At 34.8% G+C, this 22646-nt stretch overlaps 1 long non-coding RNA gene across 4 annotated transcripts; it reads left to right on the plus strand.

Moving 5' to 3' along the window:
• The first annotated feature begins 17890 nt into the window (after positions 1 to 17890).
• On the plus strand, positions 17891 to 21569 carry LOC126737185 (uncharacterized). 4 transcript variants are annotated; one of them, XR_007660962.1, is made up of 10 exons: positions 17891 to 18715; positions 18776 to 19584; positions 19646 to 19754; positions 19830 to 19948; positions 20075 to 20247; positions 20329 to 20522; positions 20580 to 20757; positions 20813 to 20903; positions 20952 to 21043; positions 21397 to 21569. It is a non-coding gene; the product is annotated as an uncharacterized LOC126737185 (long non-coding RNA). The 4 variants fall into 4 exon arrangements; XR_007660961.1 differs by having other exon boundaries at positions 18776 to 19343; positions 19395 to 19584; positions 19646 to 19948; XR_007660960.1 differs by having other exon boundaries at positions 18776 to 19108; positions 19175 to 19584; positions 19646 to 19948.
• Positions 21570 to 22646: the final 1077 nt, after the last annotated feature.

Below are 22646 nucleotides of genomic sequence, written 5' to 3' on the forward strand. Positions count from 1 at the left end.
AATGCTTACTTAGCTATTTAAGGTTAATGTACCCATGGTAACAATACCAGATATTATTTAGATTGCACCATTTCCTATAACTAGAATATAATATAATTTGCTTATAAAATATTTTGAAGGTTATTGATCCTTTACACAAGTTTTGAGAACCAATCTCAACAGCAAAAATATGTTTAAAGCACTTAACTCCTACGCATGTTCAGCTCTTAGTTATTCTTTTGGAGTAATTAATTGGAGTAGGACGGACATAGAAAGGCTACAAAGAAAAGTGAGGATCCTATTTACTAAAACGCACAACCACCACCCTTGAAGTGTCACTGAAAGAACAATGCTTTCCCGCCACCTTGGAGGAAGAGGATTAATAGATCTGGGTAAACAACTTGAAAAACAAATCACTAACTTAAGATCCTATTTTTACAGGCAAGGAGAAAATTCCACGCTGCATGGCGCAATAAATCAAATAGACGATTCCACTCCTCTACAACTTAAGAGCGAGGAAGCGCGCAGCTACCATCATACGGACCAGGAAAAACTCCTCATCTGGATGGAGAAGCCCCTTCATGGGCGCCATCCTAATGAGATCAGCCAAAATCATGTCGACACTGCTTCGTCGAACTATTGGTTGGTATCAGGCAAGATGTTTCCAGAAACCGAGGGCTTTCTACTCGCCATCCAAGATCAGGTTATACCAACAAAAAATTATCTCAAGCACATCGTCAGAGATCCGTCCGTACAAAACGACAAATGCCGGTATGGATGCCAAACATCAGAGACAATCCAATACGTAACAGGAGGATGTCAGGCCTTTGCAGCGACAGAATACAAAGAACGGCAGACTCAGCTGGGAAAATTTTACATCAAGAGCTGGCAATGAAGTTGGAACTTATTACAACAGAGAAGGTTCCGTATTATAAATATACTCCAGAACCCGTAGTGGAAAATGACCGATATAAGTTATATTGGGACCGCAGTGTACTTACCGATCAACATGTAAGGCATAATAGACCAGATCTTATTTTAATAGATAAAATTTCCAGGAAAACAACTCTAATTGACGTAACCATACCGAACAACAATAATCTGCAAGAGAAACACACTGAGAAAATCGCCAAATACAGAGATCTAGAAATTCAAATCGGAAAACAATGGAGAATGGATAATGTTCAGACCATCCCAATTGTTATATCGACAACGGGTGTAATACCAAAGAGTCTACTGGAATACCTTAAACAACTAGGAACTGGCGAACATCTATATAAGCACATGCAAAAGGCAGTACTACTGGCAACTGCTCGCAGCACCAGAAAATTCCTAGGAGATAACTCTACATTTCAGGTCACTTAAGGGCACCGAAAAGGCTTCCACAGACCACAGAGCTTAATCCTTTTAATATCGGAGGTATCTGGGATAAGTAAATGATCCCCCCCTTAGAGGGAGTGCGAGCCTTAACTGGCTGTAAAAATAATAATAATAATAACAGACATAACCACAAAGTAACAAAATGAAAAAGAAGCTAACCCGGGAAATAAAAACAAAATATCAGACTAACAATATACTGACCCCAGCAACGAAAAAGGAGCGTTTTTACAACTTTTTGGTTCAAAAAGGGAAAACAAATCTCTCACGATGGAACAAAATTTGAAATCTAATACTACTGCACAGAGTTCGGACACCTCGGACACCTCAGTGCCGATCGGAAAGGTTGGTGAGCAAGAGGGCCACCACCGACCGTCAGCCAGCTACCTCAAGATAAATGAAGATACTGAAAGTGATGAACTAAAGCAAACTGAAAGAAAAAGGAGGAGATAGGAGGACGACTCCAGTTTCAGTCCTTTTGCCAGAAGGGCAAAAATAACAAGATCCCGCAGAGAAAAGCTAACTACCAACAGTTACTAATAAACAGGGCCCAAAGAAAGTACGAGACAGACGCTGAACAAACAACCGATACTGAAGGAGAGGTATTTCGAACACCAGAAAGACAAGAAACACCAAAACACAGAGACAGACGAAACAATGACACGGAAAACGGATACCAAGACGAAACATTAGGAAGACGAGAGGAAACAGAGGAAGAGGACGAAGAGGACCATTATGCGGCAAACACGGAATCAGATGTAATAATAAGCACGGACGTAGACTCTAGATCGATAGATATAGATAACTTAGACGGGGGAGGGGTCATTGAAATGGTGAATTTAGCCATCGAGAATAAAAACCAAATTCTTAAGGCGACATCCAGATACTCCGGAACCAAGCTGGCCTTCAATAATAAAGATCAGACCACGGTCCGAAGACATCTGGAGAGCCACAGAGAGAACAGACATTTTGATTCGCTTATCGGTAAAACCAGGTGAGAACCGTTAACTACAAAAAATTGAGAAACAAACTAACGAACAAAACCAAATCATAAAACAACTACAAAAAGATATCTCACAATTAGTAAAAAATACAAAAAAAACGACTATAAAAAAAGGAAAGACTCGGACGTAGGTAAGCAACAGAGAAGCTTAACAAATAAAAATGCAGAAGAAAAACCAGCGCCATCTACATCCTTTACAAAAAATACAAAAATAAATAATAAACAAAAAGAGATCATCTCACAAACATACACACAATCACAAACAAAACCAAGACCACAAAACCAAATAGACAGCGACAAAGACAGTGAGTGGGAGTCTCAAGAAAAAAAAAATAATAAAGGTAATAACAACTATGAAGAAGGTACAACGTCAAAAAAGACCTATGCAAAAATAATAAGCAGAAACAAACAAGCACAAAAAGAGCCCGATAAATGGAAAAGCCCAACAAAAAGAAAAATTACAACCGAGACAAAGACAATAATTACACAAATTGAGGGACAAAAAGACGGGAAATAAACTTTAAAGAAATTTAAACAAGATTTTAGGCAATACAAGAGAGGTATTATAGATGTAAGAATCCTTAGAGAGGGAAGAATAAAAATAATAATGACACAAGATATACACGAACAAATAGCGAAAGAACTAACAGGAAAGAATTACATACCAGAACAGAAAAGAACAAAGAGACCAAAAATAAAAATAACAGGGGTAGAAAAGAGAGGATACACAGATGACGAAATAATATAAGTACCTACTTTAAGAAGACAACGAATTACTAAATAATCTCTACCCGGATAAAATAAAGGAGTGGAAAGTGGTGGCTAGAAAACCCTGCATGAATCAATACAAAGAAAACATAATAATTGAAATAGACTCAGACACAGCGAAATACGTACCTAGACGCGGACAATTAATGATGGACTACCGACGACATTACGTAAAAGAAGACATAAGTGAGGCCTTGTGTTACAAATGTCAAGAATTAGGACACACCATAAAGTACTGCACAAAAGCAGAAAACATATATTATAAATGTGGGAAACCTGGTCACGAACCTATAAGCTGCAGAAATCTTTTTGACTGCAAAAGCAGCAAGTTGGCCGGGGTACACAGGGACTTACGAAGACATACGACAAGAGAGAAAGGATGCCCAGCATACAAAGAACAAAAAGAAGTAATAAGACGAAACATAGACTACGGACAAACAGATGAAGAGAGACAAGAACATGGAGTAAAAATGGCTCTAGTAATAGTGCAATTCAACGTGGACAAGGGCAGAGAAGCGATGACACTTTTGGAAAACAAAATTAGAACAGAAGAACCGGGAATTGTGCTATTACAGGAACCATACCATAAAGGACACATAACAGGATATTCAAGACATAAACTAGACATAAAAGACAAGGTAGAAATATGGGTGGACAAAACTATAACAGCGACAACTAGAAAAGATTTATGAACAAACAACTTTCATACTATACAAATAAAAACGAAACAAAATACACACATGTTTTTCTCTTTAATTTTTGATGAACCGGGATACAGAGAAAACAAAAGACTAGACGAAATAGACAAACGAATAAAAGACATAAAAAGGACAACACGTAATTGGAGGGGATCTTAACACTCATAATGAAGCTTGTGGAGGGACAATAACAGGCGAGAGAAGAACAAAAATAGTAGATTGGGTAGCCGAACGACAATACAATATAGCTAACAATAAAAGGGAAGGGCCAACTTTTAAGAACTCAAGAGGAAACAGCTTCATAGATCTGACCATGGCAAAGAACGTAAATATAGAGAACTGTCGAGTGTCACAAGGGGAAACTCTGAGTGGGCACGCGTACATCTAATTTAAGGTTAAAACAGATTATAACACAAGGCGGCAAAGACAAGAACTAGACTTTGTACACACTAACTAGAATCCGATAAAAAGAGAATTGAACCTGGAACTGAGAAATATACCTGGGTAATGAACAACACAACCGAATTAGAAACAAATAAAAAAAGACTCCAAGATATATGTAGCCACGCATGTAGACATTAGGAAACAAAACGCGGAATTAGAAACAAAAAGAAAGCAAATAAGACAAAGACTGATTATGCAAAGAATCAGAAATGAACAAAACATAGAAAAATGTAAAAAGGATAGAGACCGTTACAAAAAACGAATAAAAATAGCAAAACTAAGATCGATAGAAGATATAATCGGAAATATAACAGAAACAGACCCCTGGGAAAAGTTGCTATGGAGATTCTTGAGAAGAACAGCCAGACCGCCAAACATTAACATACAAAGGGAAGACGGGACACCAAACCAGAAAAAGATCAAAATGATTATTTAATAAAGAAAGATGTTTCTTTCCCCAAAGATGACATAGAAAATGATTCGGCTGAAATGAATCAGATAAGAAATAAAAACAGACAATATAAAGAAAGAAAAGAGCCGAAAATTGGCAAAAAGGAAATTGAAGTCATAATCAGTGAATTAAAAAACAATAAAGCAACAGCGGAAGATAAAATCCCTAATGAAGCTATAAAAGAAATATGGACACAAATAATAGACAAGCTGATAGAAATAGATAACAAGTGCCTAGATATGGGCGTTTTGCCCCAATGCTAAAAAAAGGCAAACACTGGCTTCCAAAAAATGACGGCGGAGCAAGACCAATAAGCTTGTTACCCACACTAGGAAAAATACTTGATAAAATAATAAACAAAAAACTGCAAACACATTTAGAAAAATATAACAAGTTAGATGAAAGACGAGGGTCTATAGACGCACTGTATAAACTAACACAAAAACTAAATAGAAAGTCAAGTAGGCATCACTTGGTGATGGCCCTGGATCTCAGCAACGCTTTCAATAGCACTTGGGAGTCTTTTCTGAGCATGGAATTGGGAAGGGCTGAGATCTGCGGGTCACTAAGGAGAGCATGCGAAAGCATTATGACGGACAGAAAGATAAAGCCGGGACAAGACAGACAGAGAGAGGATGCCCGCAAGGATCTAGTCTGGGACCAACCCTATGGCTACTAGTGATGCAGGGTTGGTTCAGAAATATGTATGAAGCACGAAAAGACTGGAACAGACAATACGAATAACAGCATATAATAGACAAAAACTGGGAAGACGAATTAGTATACGCACAAGCATACGCAGACGATCCACTATTACTTATTCCTGGTTAATCAGCAAAAGAGATAGAAAGAAAGTGGAAAATAATATGGAAAGCGTGCAAGAAATGGGAGCAACAATCGAAAGTAAAGTACAACAACAGAAAAACTGAAATAATGTTGTTACCCAAAGGAGGAAACATAAGACCACTAGTAATAAAGATAGATGGCGCAAACATAGAGCAGAAAGAAAGCTTAAAATACTTAGGGTTAACAATAGAAAAAAAAACAAAATTACATAGAACACATAAAAAATATATGAACAAAAACACAAAAAGTATCGATGAGAATAATGTGGCAAATCACGAGAAAGTACGGGAATAAAAAAAAATTATAAAAGAAATAATACATAAAGCAATACTACCAGCTATACTGTATGCATCGGAAATATGGGGAAAAAAAGCGGAGAGTGTCTTTGCAAGAAGACACTTAAAGCTGCATTAAGACCACTACTAATAGTCTGTACAGGTGCATACAGAACGACATCGAACGCTGCTCTACAAGTATTAGCTGGAGTAGCACCAGCATGGATAGAGGCAAAGGAAAGGTTTAATTCGTATGAAACAGGCAAAGAGGGTATAGAAAAATCTAAGATTGGGACAATAGATAAACTTCACCCAAGTTACCTAGACAAAATGAATTACATAAATCAAAATACAGCGGTCCATATGTATGTAGTATGTAGATGTTTCAACTCAATACAAATAGAAAAAATAGCAATCTGAAAAGCAATAAAAGTAGTATTAGACAGTAACCATTACTCAAAAGTTATTATAAATACAGACTACAAATATATTATAGAAAACTGGGATGGCAAAAAGATAAAAACAAGATTGGACGGACACATAAGAAAAGACATAGAAAAATTAAGAGAAAAGGATATTGACATAGAAATAAAATAGAAAAGTCGAAATAACACATATAAAACAAGAGCATAATCAGGCAAAGAGAAGTGCAAGGACACAAGGGGTAACTTGGGATTTGGATGAGTACGTTTACCAGGATAAGACAAAAAGACGGCAGACAAGAAATGAAACAATAAAAGAAAAATATCAAGGTTACTGGGAGAATGTCGACAAAGGGCGAACAACATTTAGAATGTGTGAGCATGTGGGTGATGAACTACTCCAGCTCACACACAAAGCGGTACAATTGGCGACAGGACACGGTACCTTTGAACATTATCTTCAAAGATTCAATCTAAAACACACAGACGGACAATGCGTATGCGGACAAGGACAGGACACAAACGAACATATAATGCGGGAATGTACAGAAACAAATAGACATGAAATAAGACAACTGATAGAAGTAAAATGTGAGGATTTTAAATAGAAGTAAATTAAGGGGGGAGACAAAAAAAAGAAACAAGAATCATATAGATAAACTAAACGAAGGGGCTGATTACATAATCAATGACTCAGAAACTGAGGTGCAGTAAATACATAAGATTCAGACAAAATTAAAAAAAAAGAGAAAAACAAAGAATGTAAAAATATATATAAGATAAGATATAGAAATACAAATTCACAAAAATATGTAACAAACAAAGCAAATACAAAAATATGTCAGATTAGAGTATAAGCAAATGTAATGTTTGTATGATTTTCGAAAAAATAAAGAAAAAAATTAGAAAAATAAAAAAGAGAGCTTTCCCCGCTGTTTTTACTCTTACTTTTTTTACTTAGAAAAAAACATAAAATATATATTTTAATCTAAAGACTATGTAGGTCCTAGGTAATTAATTTAGTTCTTTATCCAATTGGTTTACTTTAAATGATTCTAATTAATATGACATTCCTGATTATGACAGGTTTTTTTAAATTTTCTTAATTATGACAAGGTGTGGAATAGTTCAATATATGTATTTATGTGTATATAATAACATTTTTTACTACTTGATGGTATAAAAAAAATATTATAAATACCTAAATATATATGTTGAATTTTGGCGCAGATGTAGAGGAATTAGGAGTCTGCATTTAATATTACACCATAATATTTAACCTGACATTCAACCAGAACTAAAACATACCTTTGAATATTTCCTGAACTCTATTCTATTTCTAGCATTTTTTAAAATAAGCCAAATATTGAGATATTAGCATATGAAATCCTTTGGCTTTTAAAAATCGGTGAACCACATCGATGACGTCACGCTCCATGCACCAAGGCCTTGTCTTTGAGTGGGTGTTGCCAGTACCAGTACTCGTGGACACCGCAGGCAGACTTGTACTGTCGGCCTTAGTGGTCGAGAACTATCGATATCACTATCGATACTATCGATAGTTTTAAATATCGACTACTATCGATAGTTTTGTTTGTCGTGTCGTTTGGTAAAAATAGCCAAACACTTAAAAACTCTTTCACGCACAAATTTAAAATCTTAAGGCTTTGCCATCCAAAAGGTAAAGCCCAGTTCATAAGCTGGCTAATCGCGAATTCACGAATCAGTGAACTGGGCTTAAAACATTTAAAAGTGTCGCTGCTCAGACCATAACCCTCAACTCTATTGTCGATTTGGAAAAGTAGAAGAAAAAGAAGAAGAAGAAAGTGAGAAAATAAAAACGAAAATAAATAAATTAAAAAAAGACAATTATTTATGTTTATTATTTTACATTAAATCATGTTCTTGCTCTCTGGTCTTCTGCCTGTTTTTGTGCTTTTCTTTCTGTAATTTATTAGAGTGCCATTGGTTTAGAGTTTGGTGTACTTTATGAGCTACGAATATAAAAGTTAAATTTTAACAACTGTAGTTTACAAAGTTTCATTTGTTTGGAAGTATTTCAAAAAGTCTGCAGACAAAAAGCTTACACTTTGCAAGCTTGTGGAAATGAATATAAGACTAGTGGCAATACAAGTAACTTATTGGATCATTTAAAATGTTTTCATCCTATATTAAGTAGAAGTTCAGATATTGACTTGACAGGTGAGTCTGATGGCCTGTCAACTGCTGAAAGTTCTTCGAGCAACACTGGAAGCATATCAAGTTCTTCTATTGGATCCAATAATACGTCCATAAGATACACCTACCTAGTACATATACTTTGAGTGAAAAATTACTTAAGCAAGAATATGTAAGAGCGTATGAAAAACTTAAAAATATACTTGATACTGCAGAATATGTATCAATCACTTCAGACTCTTGGACTTCAGTGAACATGGAGTCTTATTTGACAGTTACTTGTCATTATATATGTGACTTTGAATTAAAATCAGCCGTTTTATCAACACAGCCTCTACTCAATGGTATAAATCATACTGCTAAAAACTTATCGGATACATTGAAAGATATTTTTAAAGAGTGGAATATTGATAAAAAAAATTGTGTGTATTGTTACCGACAATGTCGCCAACATGAAAAAGACGTGAATTATTAAAGAAACCCCATTTGCCATGTTTTGCGCACACTTTCAACTTAGTTGTGCAGGATTGCTTAGACATTCCTTGTCTTCGGCCCATAATTAAAAAGGTTAAAGATATTGTAACGTTTATAAGAACCAGTCATGTTGCCAATGATACATTCAAAGCAGAACAGAAGGCTGTAGGCTTGGAACCACTTAAATTACTTCAAGAAGTTCCCACCAGGTGGAACAGCACATATCTGATGATTGAGAGAGTTTTAAAAACAAATGACAGTCTCACAAAAGCCTTACTAAAATTAAGGAAAGCGCCTGCACCTTTGTCTGTAGACGATATCACTATTTTAAGGGAGATTGAAAAAATGTTGAGCAGTTTTAATGAAGTCACTCGAAAAATATCAGATAGGTCATTTATATTAAATTAGGAGATTAAATATTCCTTAATAACTTTTTTTATTTTTATTTCAGGGAATAAATATGTAACTATATCATTCATAGTTCCATTAAGCACTGGCATACAGCATTTTTTAACCAGCTGCGTGTCAGAGTTGACAACTGAAGAAGGCAAAACATTTTGCAACAATCTTTTAATTTCCACAAAGCAACGTTTGTATCCATATGAATCTCGTACAATTATAAAAATTGCCACCATTTTGGACTCGAGGTTTAAAAAGGAAGCATTTCAAAGCCCGAAAAATGCTGCAAATGCATCTTTACTTTTAGAGCAAGAAATGTATGGTTTTCTCAGTAAAAATGAAAATGTTCTAACTGATAAAAATGTTGAAAGAAACTCCAATGATGCCAAAAATACATCAATATTTAGTTTTTGAAAAAAAGGGTCGACAGTAAGTAAAGTCCATTCAAACAGACGTGATAATAACAAACAGGCAGTATTTGGAAAGAAGTAATGCACCAGAAGATATAGATTTTTTAACGATTTGGAAGGTAAGTTATTTTAAGATTTAACTTAAATATAATATAAAATGAGATTTTAGTTTTCAGGTCAAGAACTACATCCATTGGGTGAGCTAGCAAAACAGTACTTCTGTATCCCTGCTACATCAGTGGAAAGTGAAAGGACATTTAGTACTGCAGGGCAAATAGTTAGTGATCGCCGTTCCAGATTGAATCCGACAAATGTGAACATGCTAACTTTTCTGCACAAAAATTTGACATTTGATTATGAATAAAATCAGATGTTTATTGATAATTCTGTTTTTTATTTAGTTTTTACCATCGAGAAAATAATAACTGATTATTTTTTATTATTTTATATTATATTTACCTACATTTTATTATTTTCTCTATGGTTTTTATTACTATCGAAACCTATCGATAGTTATCGAATGTGAAGTACCACGCTATCGATAACTATCGAATATGGGGACTATCGATAGTTCTCGACCACTAGTTGGCGTGGTCGCGATGATGGCTCCAGGCGGAGGTTGGTGGGTTCCCTTTAGAGTGGTTTCGATGGAATAGCAGTGGCGGCTATTCAGGTGTAGTAGATAAAGTGCCACTTCACAAAAAAAAACTAAAATAAAAAATATAATATTTTTCATCATATTATAATTTTTAAAAATTTATTATCCTACTAATAAACCGCTGGCGCCAGTAGTCTTCTCCCATTAATGGCCGGGATAGACGCTCCGTCATACACATCAACTTGCTTGCGCAAACTTAAAATGCACGATTTATCCACAAAGAATCCCCCTTTAGAGTTTTAAGTGAAAGGGAGATAACAAACCATTAATAACTTCTGCGACCGGTTTACAGAGGCGCCACCGACTCCGCCATTTTGCCGAAAACTGCAACCCGCCTTACACTTTGCACTATAACCTTCCATTTTGTTTTGTTTTGTTTGTGATTTCGAGTTTTTTGAGTCTTCTCAGTTTTCGATTCGTTTTTATGCAAGTATTACTTTCTTTCCTTTCTCTCGTGTTTATTGTTGTTGTTTGTGGTGTTGTTAGGGTTTACTAAACATGTTTTGTGGCGGTGAAGTTAAGCGATACGGCAAAAAATGCTGTATTCCAGGGTGCGAAACAACAAGTGGGTCCATGTACCGGTTTCCCAACAAAAAGGAAATGTTTTTGGCTGGACGATGGTTAGATCTAATTAAAAACCCCGAGTTAAGAAAATTGCCATACGCTAAAGTATATGAAAACCACAGGGTCTGTTTTCGACATTTTTTACCTGAAGAATTTGAGCCTGAAGGAAGCAAACGGGGCACTATTCCTTCTCTTCATCTTCCAGAATGTACTTTACAAGGTATGCAGAACCAGACCTATGTCTTTCATAAAACTTTTTTATTATCAATAATTCGGTACGACTGCTAGTGCAGCTTATTACTTTTTTATTTAAATTCTACAAAACATTGTATTCTACAGATGGCATCCAATCTGAGGTTCAATCAAGCATCCAATGGTGTGAACCGCAAACTGTTCAGACACCAAGAAGTGAGGCAGACCCTGTACAAATTCTGGATGTTACTATGGAGGGTATGTATAATAATGTTTTATTTATTTATTTATTTATTTCCAAATTACAATTTAACCTATATTATTTTCCTTAATTCTAAAGCGTGTAAAGAAATAAATAATAAGTAAACCCCACTGAAACCAGTGGTTTGTGCGTGGGTTTAGAGTTATAACTTAAATAATAATAACATTAATATATACAACAATAAGCAAACTTTATATTAATAATAAATGAGTGCCCCATTATATTAGGGATTATTTTTCCTGTTTTAATCTATCATAATCCCATCCTAACCCATTCTATCTTATTTAATGAATGTTTATGTTAGCGTTAAGTCTATATATCAAAATTTTATTGTAGTTTTTTACCCCAGTAATACAATGAACGAATTCTCACGCATTGATCCTAATATTCACTATTATCTAACTTGTCTTGATTATTTTTATTAATTAGGTTTAAAATTAATATAAGTTTATATACTTTGTGCAAGCTGTTCTACCTTGTTCCAGTAACCATTTTTTTAGGCCTGTTTTAAAAGTTGGAATATATAAAATATTCCGTAAGTTCTGTGGAATGAAGCGGTATACATGTCCTGTCAGTTTTATTTATCTTATTATTTTTATGTCTAGTATTGTGATCGTGTTATTACAAGTGTTATTATGATTGCGAGTGGTCTAAATGGTTGGAAATCATTGAATAGTGCAAGAGTTCTGAATGCTCAGACGAGTTTATCAAAATGTTTATGTTTTTTCTTACATCAGATCTAACATAAAAGCAATTTTGGGGCAGCTTAAGTTGAAATGGGTCCGACTTACGGCAAGAAGAAAGGGGCACGGTCCAAAACGTGTTGTTAGTTGACTGTCAACACAAACTTTTTAAATATTTTTTTCTTAATATATACATACCTAAATCCAACTCCTGTACCAAACCAAATAAGTATTTTTTTGTCAGCAAACTTGAAAAATGAAAAAAATAAACTTGATAAAGCTTCCTGTGCCTTCCTTCCTGCCTAGAGCCTGGTCCGGAGTCATACTCTTTTTTCCCCACTAATTTTAAATCGAGTTAGGTACATAAAAAAAAATGTTTAGATGAAAATTAATCATTTTAAATTAAAAAAAAGTAAAATTTCCAGACCAATCCTTTCCAACCCCAACATTCTTTTTGTAAAAAAAACTTATGAAACAACTTTAATAAAAAAAAAATACTATTTTTTATGAAATTTTTTAGGGCTCCAATTTAAAAGAGCAATATTCAAAATAGCAACCCTATTAGAGAGACTTTTAAAACAGCAACATATCAAAACAGAGATATAGGTAGACAAGAGCAACATATGAATGAAATATCGTCGGCCAAATGAAAACCGAAAAAGAAAACCGCGTAACTCCACTTTTTGTCGAAATTGAGATTTTATCGCCATCTATCAAAAGAGTACGAAACCCGCCTATTGTGAAAACCACTTATCAATCAAAACTAAATTCCCACCAAAAAAAGAAAATTAGCGAAGCGGGTAACTCCAACTGTCAAAAATATAGCAGGAAAAACGCGTATCTCCCAGTTTGTTATGCACTGTCAGTAGTGTACGTACGTGCTTACTCTTGCAGTTAGAAAAAAGTGCTAAATGAACGTTAAATTAAGTGGAACCATTGAATTTATAAGGTAAGATCATTACATTGAATAAGTACATTTACAAAAACATTGTTAGTTTATTAGTAATTATAAAAATACCTCTTTTGTATTAGCTTTGGAGTTACATGGTTTTCTTTTTTTAGTTTAAGAGGCACATGCAGTACTTACGTGGTTTTCCATTAAATTTTAAAATTAAAATTAAAACTATTATTTTTAATTAAGTGCGGTTTCAATTTATTAAATATTATGATGATGGCAAAGCAGCAAGCTCGTATAGATTCTTTCGAGTATATAGTTGGAGAAAATGGGTTTTTAGTTCCTGATGAGTTTGAAGACATACGAGAGTTGGTGGGAAACCCAAACAACGAACCGCTTTATGCCGTAAACCTAAGTGAACAAGAACTTAAAAATAGTCAGATCGAAGATGCGCGCTTATCTGCTATCGACTCGCCAGCACCTGAAATTCCACTTGGTGTTATAATTCCAATTGAAGACACATCAGACTTTGTGAAAAGCCTAAACAATGAAGCGTCTTATACCAAAAGCCTAAGTGACCAGGAACTTGAAAATAGTCAAATTGAAGATGGGCTTTAGTCTACCTTCGACTCAAATTCCCAAGATGAGAGGGATGATAGTGATAACTCGGATGAAGCTTATGTTCCCGAAGAAAATAATTCGGATAGTTCGGATGAATCTGATACTGACAATACTGACATGAACCAAGAACAGCAAGCCATACTCGATCAGATGGAAGTGCAACACCAGCAGCCACCAGTACCAGAAACTGTTCTTAAAACTCAAATTAGGCGAAAAAGATCAACACCGGCTACCTGGAATTGTAACGTAAATGAAACTAAACGTTCAAAGGAATTCATACCAAGGAAAAAAGAAAATTGGGAATACTTGGAACTACCAAATGAACAAACCAGGTAAATTTCTTATCATTTTAAATTTACTAATTTTGCTTTTTCAATATTATATTACTCACAGATTTTTCATTTATTTTATTTTTATTTTTAGGAAAATTTTTGCAAAATCCTTGTGGGTGTACACTTGGCAAAAAAAAATCTACTATTCAATGTGACACATTAACAGAAGAAGAACGAATTCTCATATTTAGAACATTCTAGAACAAACTAAATTGGGCGGAACGAAAGATGCACGTAAAGACCTTAGTCGAAATTCACGGTGTCAAAAGAAGAAGGGCAGAACAAGAAATAGTATCCAAAAGAAATTTTTCTATGAAATACTTTCTAAAATTTGACACTAAGAAAGTTAAAGTTTGCAAAAGAATGTTTGGGGGGACATTGGGGTTAAAGGAAATAATGGTTTTAAATTGCATAAAAGATGAAAATCCGAATGTCAATTTTGAATCTCCTAAAGTTAATCCAAAAAGTGAAGTAAGAAAGATTAAATTTACTGAAAAGAACGCCGGCATTTGCGAATTTTTAAATATGCTACCAAAACTCGAAAGTCATTATTGCCGAGCATCTTCAAAAAAACAATACCTTGAACGTCTTTGGCGGTCACGTGCTGAGTTATATAAATTTTATAGAACCGATTTTGTGTTGAGCATAATTTGGAACCAGTAAGTACAACTCTGTTTTTTAAAAAAATTGAGGAGCTAAACCTATCACTCTATAAACCAAAAAAAGATTTGTGTGATTCGTGTGAAGCATTTAAAACAAAAAAATTATCAGAGCAGATTATAACTTGCACCAGACTTTAAAAGAAGAAGCGCGTCAAGAAAAAGAAAATGACAAAACAAAGACTGCTATCTTTGGAGCGAAAGTGAAGTGAAGATAACGGCGAACGAATTTTTCGAGGAACAAGAAGTAAAAAATAAAAATCCAAACGAAATGATTTTTTACAGCGATGGGTGTACAGGGCAAAATTGAAACTCCATACTGGCCAATGCATTCCTAAATGCAGCAATTCAAAATAATATTATTATAACCCAGAAATATTTGCTGAAAGGACACACACAGATGGAGGTGGATGCAATGCATTCTGCCATCGAACGTCAAATTCGCGACCGTAAAATAAATCTCCTAGCTTACGAGGGTTATTGTCAAAGGGGTAGATCGGTTCCTTTTCCATATTCAACAAAATACATTGATCACACCTGTTTTAAGAAGTTTGAATGTTTAAAATTTTATTCATCCATACGCCCTGGAAGATCCGTTGGCGATCCCGTTGTTACGGACCTAAAAGCCCTAAGATATTTGCCCAGCTGTGAAATAATGTTCAAATTAAGACACACAGATCCATGGAATGTCCTGAACCAAAGACTTAATATGGGGGCGTAGTCGGCCACCACATTAGACTTCCAAGTTTTAAAATTTTCCGACAGATGACGCAAGTAACATGTTATTTGTAGGGAACTGCGTTTCCATCATATATCTATCTCTGTCCTCGGTTATATCCGTCTCTTTTTATTGAGGTTAACGAATGTGCGAGGTACGCAACCCACCATTCAATTATTATTCGTGTTTGAGAGCTCTCTTGAGCTTGAACTCTTGAAGTAACTTCACAACCGCCGTTGGAATTTATGGTCTGGTATGAACAAATTATATACCGGCTACATCGGTAAAACAGGAATCTACCGTCCGCCATATTATGCATATCGTGTATGCAACCCGTAATACACGCATGCATTGGTGGTAGTATAACCACAAAGTGTTCACCATAAAATGACTAATTCCACCATTTTGATATTTTTTCATATATAACTCGAATTTGAAAGCCCTGCTGCTGCATTTGCTGCTTTCAACTATCATTAAGGATATTGACCTGGTAATGTGCTGTTTTGGACCTGGACTAGGATTACTGCTGCCCTGCTGACTGGTGTACTGGATCTCCTGGAAGCATTGAACTATTTTTGATGCTGAGATGATAGACCTTTGATGTCCCGCCCACATTCCTGCAGTTCTTCTGTGACAGCCTTCGCTGGATTTTATAGAGGTTTTCTTTAAAACTTATTTTTAGAACCGTTTAAAACTTAGGTATTTTTAAAATTTTGTGTATATTTTAGAATTATTTGTTTATAATGGCCGATGATGAAGCTTTGGCAACTGCTCTAGCGCAAATTGCTCGTTTGCAGGCGCAAGTAGATCAGCTCACAGTTGAGGCTGATCAGCCTGCGGTTGAAGCAGCTCCTGCTGCAATGCCGGGCATAAATTTTAATGGTAATGGTGAGGCTGTTGATGCTAATAGTGTGAACGTGCAGTCATTCCGCTTGGACCATTATAGAATTCCCAAATTACCTCCATTCTCGCAAGTGGACCCTGCCCTTTGGTTTATTCAGGCTGAAGTGTCCATGAGAAATGCCCGTATTCTTATTGAATCCCCCAAAGCTGACACTGTTCTTGCAGAATTAGATGTGGAAGTCTTAGGTTGTGTTAGGGACATTATAATCATGAATCCGCCACCTGTAAATATCTATGAGCAAATTAAAGCCCGTGTTATTGCAACTTACGCTGAGTCGGATGAGATGAAGCTGCGTAAACTGTTGAAAGGGCAAGGTATTGATGGCAAGCCGTCGTTGATGCTAAGGCGTCTTAGAGGTCTTAGCAACGGCACGGTCGATGACAATATTATTAGATCAATTTTTCTTGAACAGCTCCCTGGAGAGCACCGTGCAATTCTCGTTTCAGCAGGTGTCTCAGACCTTAATCGTCTAGCTGAGGCAGCTGACCGCATTGCCGAATGTGCATCTACTAGTTCAGAGCCTTATATTGCTTCTGCCTCTAAGCCATCAGCTACCTCAGTCCCTGCAGTTTCAGAAATGAAGCACCTTATGGATAGTATTGCCGCTCTCAACAGGAAAGTATTATACCTTGAAAAAGAGCTTAAGAAAACACGTTCACGCTCGTCTTCGAATTCTCGTAGAGCGTCAAACTCTAGAGAAGATTCTTCTTCTCTCTGCCGCGCTCATACTCAATACCCAGATCTAATCCAACCTCTTGTCGGAAGTGGTGTTCTAAGTATGACGATTGGGTCAATAAACCAAAAAACTAAGTGAACCTTCCCGGTTGGAGATGGTCGGAGAAGGTGTTCGAATTTCTAATCGTCTCCACGTTCGTGATCGTACTAGTGGTCAGTTATTTCTGATTGACACTGGTGCTGACATTTCACTACTTCCTGCCATTGCTAAAATTAAGGGAAATCCCTCGTGAATACAACTTTTTGCTGCGAATGACACTCGAATCGACACTTTTGGAGAATCTTTTAGGGAACTTGATCTTGGTCTAAGGCGTCCTATCCGCTGGAATTTTGTTATAGCTGCAGTCCCTTATCCCATTATTGGTGCAGATTTACTTTCGCATTATGGTTTGACGGTGGATGTTAAAAAGAAATGTACTATTGATACTAGAACTTCCGTCCATTTAAAAGCAATTGACAGACCAGCTGCCTACCAGTCTATTAATAAGCTCAGTTCCGACTTTAGTTTTTGCGAGGTCCTTGCCGAATTTCCGCATTGACAGGCGCTTCTCCTTTGAGCCCTCCTGTTTGCAGTGATGTATTTCATCATATCATTACCTCTGGTCCTCCTATATCTGAACGTGCTCGTCGTCTCCCTCCTGCAAAACTTAAGGCCGCCAAAGACGAATTCCAAGCTTTAGTCGAGGCAGGTATTGGCCAGGTACAGGCCCTTCTTCTAGTCCTTGGGCAAACAGAATTAGAAACGAAACTCAAATTATTACAGTAGCCCAAAACTTCTGCCCCCTATTTTTCATATTGATTTCTAAAATAAAGGTACGAGAAAAACTATAATTACATATAGACAAAAGAATTTTAGATTTTATTTTTTGCAGCACAAATAAATATTCGTAAAATAATAAATAATTTAAAAAAATCATAGTAATTGTTAAGTATTTTTTTACATTTTTAAACTCCTGAAATGATCTCAGAAAATACCAATCATATATCTCAGAGACGCACGTTTTTTCAGGGATGAATGAGTGTTAGCCATCCCTCTGTGTCTCTGAGATAAATGGTGTATTTTATAATGATTTATTTACACACTAAGTTTGAAGGTGTAACAAAATTATTACCAATTATTGTGATTTTTTAAAATATTTGGGGGTGGATGACACCCCTTCATCCTCTCTAGACACGTGTGTCTGAATGAATGTTATTTGTAGAAGAAATATATGATTACATGTGTTTTTATGTACAAATACATATGTTCATCAATGATCATAGATATCAACTTTTCACTAATGAAGAATGTTAATTTTTTGTAGTTGTGTAGCCCAGGATCATAGCTACGCAAAACCCAACGATAGCACTGACGCTATTGCTAAAAATGTTTTTTCAAGATGACTATGATATAAAATATACGTAAAAATATAATATCAGACGGTTTTTGTTTATTCATTTCATATTTGGAATGTTTTTTTTAGAATTGCTAATGAGGAACCCAGGTCCACTATAATGTCAAACGTGTTGGTTCCATTGTCATTTTCCCAAGATGATGAAGACGTTGTAGTGTATGTAACTGGAACGTATATTACTGACATGATTTTTTTTCCTTTAGCGAGTCCATGATTGAAGATGTACCCGAGTTCCCAACCATGATGAATGATTATTCAAATATTTCCAGCAGCATTTCATTGGCAAATACGAACGAATTTTCATTAAATGATTCTGTTCATGATGATCATTTATTGAATGATTTCTCTTTCATGAGTCAAGAAGAATATGATGAGTAAGACCAATAGTCATATACATATAACATATTGATATATACATAAATTTTCTATTACAGAATTAATTCACATAAAGACATAAGGTGATAAAGATGTTCGTGTCCAACTAAATGATGGTTATGTTTGGGCAACATTATCTGTAGGTAGTACTTATAAAACAATGACGGAATTTTTAAGTAAACTGAATATACCTCCTCTGTCTTTCAAAATGTACCACACTTTGGAAGAACAGCTTGCTGAAGATTGGAAGAAGGTGCTTTGGAAAAGCTTAGAAGATGCTGGAGCTGAAGAGAGACGTAATGCTGTGGCTACTAATAATGTAGATCATAATGGAATTCAATAATGGAGATCACAATAACTGTCAGCCTTCTTATTGTGAAAACATTGGGGACGTTAGTAATAAAATTGCCCAAATGCAAATATCTGGCATTTTCAATCACATAACGAATGTATTACAGCAAATTGTGGTAAGCCAGGGCCACAAACTGATTGAAAATGAGACAAACAATAGAGCCGAGATGTTCATGTCGTTGCTCTGCAAGTTTAACGCTGGCAAGCGGTTAAACACAATTCAAAAAGGTTCTCTACAAGCAAGAGCTTATTTGTCTGGTCTTCACTACAATAAAGGTGCCGATTGGCAAAGCACAACTTGGGCGGCCATAACAAAAACATCACCAGGGTCTGAATTCCAGAAGTACCTGAACCAAACTAAGAATCGTCATGAATATGACATGGTCCGTAAAGTTCAGATGAAGATCAAGACGCCAAAAAAGAAAAAAACCAAAAAGGGATGCAAAGAAGCTTCAGGTTATGGTCCAGCTGCCATAAAAGGGTCTCTCACAGAAGAAGAGTTTATGTCTGAAAGAAGGTACGATATGCTTAGCTCTAAGTATTTTGGTTTATGATTGAAAATATTATTTCTTTGTTAGGTAACACCTGCTGATGCTCTTGAAATTGAGCAGAAAACAATTGGCCAATGGGGAAATAAATTGTACGAACAATACCGCATGGACAGACTAACAGCTTCAAATTTTGTAGGTAAGTATACAAAAGAAGGCCATCCACTGTTCCAAACAAATTGGTACGAAGAATTTTGTATCCCACCAATATAAGGACTCAAGTCAAAGAAGCAGTGGCTCGTGAAAGATTCGCTCATGAGACCCAAATCAAAGTCAAGGAATGTGAAATTTTTATTGACTCAAATTTTAATTATCTTGGAGCTACCCCTGATGGTAAGTATCGTTTAGTCGTAATGAAAATAATAGCCAGTATAAAAGTATAAAGTAATAAGCAACAGGGTCGTCGACCTAATAAATTAGTAGAGGCCACATTTAATTACCAGTTTCTCTTTAATATAGCGGTGACTGACAATGGTGCTATACTCGAAATAAAGTGTCTGCATAAAGTCCACAAATCGGGGAAAACACTGGCTGAAGCAATTAAATCTGATAAGACTTTATATATGGAGATAATATTTGAGGAAGGGAAAGAAGTTATAAGGCTCAAAAAAACGCATCTGTACTATTACCAGGTAAATCATATCTAAATAATTGATACTTTTCCATATAAACATAGAGATAGATATTTTTTTGTTATATATTTCTTTCCTTAGGTTCAAGGGCAACTTAATATTTGTAAGAAGGATTTGTGCTACTTTCTTGTATATATTAATGATGAACAACCGCTTCATATCGAGACTATCAAAAGAGATGAAAACCTTTGGCACCATATGACTCCAAAACTCACCGATTTCTATGAAAAACATATGATCCCGGAATTAGTTAAAAAATATTCATTACACTAAAAGTATGTTAAAAAATGCATTTTAGTTAAAGTTGAAAACACTATTTCTTGTATTTTTAGTTTTCTTACATCATTCATGGCTTTTAACTACTCTTCAGTTTTTTATGAGCAACATCTAATTGCAGCACCAGAAAAATCTTTTTGCTTACAGTTTCCTCATAAATTTGAGCCGCACCTCTCAAATTTGATTTGCCAACATAGAATTTTGCACTAGAAAAATTCATTCATCTCTCTCACAGTAGGTAACATTTTTTAGAAATTAAAAAATATATATTTTTAATTTTTTCTTACAGTTTCTCCATCAATTTGAGCTGCACCTCTCAAATTTGATTTGCCAACATAGAATTTTGCACTAGAAAAATTCATTTATCTCTCTAACAGGAGGTAAAATTTTTTTTTATTGGAAAATATATAATTTTTTATTTTTTTTAGTTTTCCTATAAATTTGAGCTACACTTCTCAATTTTTATTGGCCAACATAGGATTCCAACACTAGAAAAATGCATTCATCTTTCTGAAAGGAGGTAAATTTTTTTATTTGAAAAAATATTACTTTCTTTTTTTTTTAGTTTCCTTATAAATCAACATTCTTAATTTTCAATTGGCAACATAAAAAATTTTAGCACCAGAAAAATTAATTAATCTTTCTAAAAGAACATTTTTTGTTAATTTAAAAAAATATTTTTAATTTCAGTTTCCCCATAAATTTTATAAAGAAAAAAAAAGTTTTATTAGTGAAATAACACCCAATAAAATAGATAGCAAAATTCTGAGAGGAATATACAATATACCCCATTGTAAATATTTTCATCTCAAAAGTCAGTTCATCATTTTTTGTCAGCCAACTTGTCCATGTTTTTACTCAGTTTTTTTTTAGATTTTCCACATTGTTGAAGAACAGTAGAAGGCTTGATGAAGGCAACACACAATTCAATCTCAATATTAGTATCGAGTGTATTCATCACATGAAGAGGCCCATGAAACAGAAAGCATTGCATCACTTGTGCTTTTAAACATTTTGAATGATCATGTTTACCCAATAATAATTGTTGTTAATTAAATATATTTATTTTTTTCTAAATATATTATTAAAATCGTTGTAGCTGAATGATTTGGAATTATTTTATTTGGTTATGTGGGACTGTTAATACTGTTTAATACTAACTAAAGTTTAATATACATGTATGTAATGAACCCATGCTTTTTAAAAATGGGCATGGAATTGTAAATTAAGTAGTGATTAAAAGAACAAGGGTAATAAATAAATAATGTCTATTTACCAATTTTCAAAATTATTTCACATTATATAACACTCCTAATTAATTACAAATAAACAAGTTACTGAGAAGAATAAGCAACTTAGGCTTGTAATACTAATATTAAAGAAATATACAGCTTATTATTAATTTACTCATACACTAGTCGTTGATTCAATATTTGGGAAAATACGCAATCCTGTGTTAAAAAGTGTACCCCAGTCGACTATCGGATTGCCGTTCAGTTTCGTGCACCGTGTGGTGCTGCCGCGAAGCGTCAAATCTAGAAACGATTTATTTTAGCTGCGTGGACTTGGCTTTTGGCTTCTTTGAGTCAGGTTTTCAACGACGCTGGAATCTCCGGTTACGCGGCCGTGTTGGATATTTTTTTAAGAGATGGGATGATGCTGCCAACTATGTTTTTATTATTTTTTTTGAACATACAGCACGGTGTCATTTATGTGGTGGTCAAGTGATAAGTGATATACTTAAGGGTGGAGGCATATTGAAATTTCTTTAAGTCAAGTTAAATTTTAAAAACAAATAATTACTTACCAAAATATGTTTTTGAGACAAAAATTAATACAAAAATATATATAAAAAGCTATTTTTACAAAATTACCAACAAAGTTTAATACAAGTTATAATTCCAACAAACATTATGTTTTCTCCATTTTGTGTTCAAGAGGGTCAAGTTTTTAAATAAAAAGCCCGTTGCACTTAATTAACTAAAAACTAATATACAAAAAATATGTGGAACAAATTTTAAGATATAAGTAGGTTTCACGTAAATATTATAAAGAATAATTGAAATAATTCATAAGACTTAATACCGATGGTAATATAACTTCTTGATCAACAATTTTTTGTA

This window comes from Anthonomus grandis, chromosome 6 (genome assembly GCF_022605725.1).
Source record: "Anthonomus grandis grandis chromosome 6, icAntGran1.3, whole genome shotgun sequence".
NCBI lineage: Eukaryota > Metazoa > Arthropoda > Insecta > Coleoptera > Curculionidae > Anthonomus > Anthonomus grandis.